The 2,500-nt window shown below is 58.6% G+C and overlaps 1 non-coding gene across 1 annotated transcript in view; it reads right to left on the reverse strand.

Annotated features, from left to right (window-relative positions):
- The window catches only part of LOC124743838, a 1,914-nt gene extending 1,055 nt beyond the window's left edge, over positions 1-859 (reverse strand). The window contains exon 1 of the ribosomal RNA XR_007010587.1: positions 1-859. This exon is cut by the window's left edge and continues 1,055 nt beyond it. This is a non-coding gene — a ribosomal RNA (small subunit ribosomal RNA).
- Between the last annotated feature and the right edge of the window lie 1,641 nt (positions 860-2,500).

Here is a 2,500-nt window from a genome sequence, read left to right on the forward strand (position 1 = left end):
CTCTAATTTGTTCAAAGTAAACGTGCCGGCCCACCGAGACACTCAATAAAGAGCACCCTGGTAGGATTTCAACGGGGTCCGCCTCGGGACGCACGAGCACGCACGAGGCGGTCGCACGCCTTCAGCTCGCCCCACCGGCAGGACGTCCCACGATACATGCCAGTTAAACACCGACGGGCGGTGAACCAACAGCGTGGGACACAAATCCAACTACGAGCTTTTTAACCGCAACAACTTTAATATACGCTATTGGAGCTGGAATTACCGCGGCTGCTGGCACCAGACTTGCCCTCCAATAGATACTCGTTAAAGGATTTAAAGTGTACTCATTCCGATTACGGGGCCTCGGATGAGTCCCGTATCGTTATTTTTCGTCACTACCTCCCCGTGCCGGGAGTGGGTAATTTGCGCGCCTGCTGCCTTCCTTGGATGTGGTAGCCGTTTCTCAGGCTCCCTCTCCGGAATCGAACCCTGATTCCCCGTTACCCGTTACAACCATGGTAGGCGCAGAACCTACCATCGACAGTTGATAAGGCAGACATTTGAAAGATGCGTCGCCGGTACGAGGACCGTGCGATCAGCCCAAAGTTATTCAGAGTCACCAAGGCAAACGGACCGGACGAGCCGACCGATTGGTTTTGATCTAATAAAAGCGTCCCTTCCATCTCTGGTCGGGACTCTGTTTGCATGTATTAGCTCTAGAATTACCACAGTTATCCAAGTAACGTGGGTACGATCTAAGGAACCATAACTGATTTAATGAGCCATTCGCGGTTTCACCTTAATGCGGCTTGTACTGAGACATGCATGGCTTAATCTTTGAGACAAGCATATGACTACTGGCAGGATCAACCAGGGAGCTGCGTCAACTAGAGCTGAGCAGCCGGCCGCCCGGGAGTGTGTCCCGGGGGCCCGCGCGAACACGCAAGCGTCCGCTCAATCATTCTGCAAACAGGAGGAGGCTGAGCTCCCCTGCACAATACACCTCGAAACCCTCTCAGGTCCCGGCGGCGCGCAGCGCCGTCCCAAGTACTTGGTCGGGTTCGAGAGAGGCGCAATCGCCCGGAGTTAGGCGAGTAGACGCTTTCGGTGCGACCACCCGTGCTCCCAACTGAGCTTGCCGCTGCCGACAGAGGCCCGGGAGCGTGCTGTCGTGGCATTGCCGGCGGGAGACAACACGCGCCACCTACGGTGACCGGCAGCTCCAACGCCAGCGCCACAGAAGGACAAAAGCCCCACTTGGGTGCCGAAGCGAACTCTCCCAGCACAGCGCACGCGCCAACACATCCGCACAGCTGCGATACAAACCACCAGCGAGAACCGCTGGGGCGACCGAGCAGCAGACGGCGTCGCGGCGCCGAGCGCCGGGCGGCGGCGCATCCTCAACGCACACAGTCCTCAATCGGACCAGCACACTGAAGATGTCCACCGCGCTTCGCACCGGGCCCGCGAGGACCTACTTTGGCCGCACGGCGCCGCGCGCAGGGTGCGCCGGCGCGCAGCTGCGACGCCTGCCGCGTCCGTCGGCCGGCGCGCCTGCCACTGGCCGCCCCCACCAGCCGGCTGTAGCGCGTGCGCCCACGCACCGCGCGGCCAGCACGCCGGGAGGCGCCCCCTCACCGGCCGGGGACGGTCCCCACCCAGCCACCGCCGCGTATCGCTTCACACCCAGATGCCGTTCAGTTTCGTCGGCATGGTGGGTATCGCTGGAACAACCGGTTAGTACCTCAACCTATCGTCGCCATCACCGATTCACCCCTAGCGAGAACAACCGCACCACAACAGGTTACCATTTGTTCATTTGCGTAACTTCACCAGAAAACGCAGGCGTCCATCGCCATTTGCAACTTCAACGATTATTGCATGCCTGTGTCAGGTGTCACGCCACACTACGTCTGCCCACATACACGCAACAAAATGTGCACGCCTAGACAATACGTGGAAGGTGGCCCCCGTACGTATGCGATGTCCATTGCTCGAACGACTGTCAACCGGCCTCTGTAGCATGTCGCAGATATGGAACGCGGTGCACCATGCCATCACGGTGTGTGAGGAGAGACGACTAGGTCCGAATACATCAACAGACAGCTCATGCTGATCGCCATCCACGGCGTCCGTTCCTCCCACACGTCTCTATGGCGTACCACACTGCAATCCAGCTCTCATAGGGAGACGACACGTAGCTGCGTGCACAATATTTGCACTGTATGGTCCGCCGTTTTTGGGCGCAGTCGTTGTGCGGTCACACATGTGCCACGATGTATCATTCAGTACATAAGGACGAATGTGCAGTACAGATTGTGGTTCACGCGTACGACATCAGCGGACAGTTGACACAGGCCGCACCACAACGTAGCCTGAGTACGTCGCATGCGAAGGGCATTGAACATGCAAACTTCTCACCAACCAGCTTGCGAAGGCAGGGGGCAAGGTGGGGACGTGGGGAGGGGCGGCATGTACGTCCTGCTGCCATCCACATTACAGTGTACAGCAGGAGCAT

The sequence above is a fragment of the Schistocerca piceifrons genome, unplaced genomic scaffold, assembly GCF_021461385.2.
Source record: "Schistocerca piceifrons isolate TAMUIC-IGC-003096 unplaced genomic scaffold, iqSchPice1.1 HiC_scaffold_266, whole genome shotgun sequence".
Classification (NCBI taxonomy): domain Eukaryota; kingdom Metazoa; phylum Arthropoda; class Insecta; order Orthoptera; family Acrididae; genus Schistocerca; species Schistocerca piceifrons.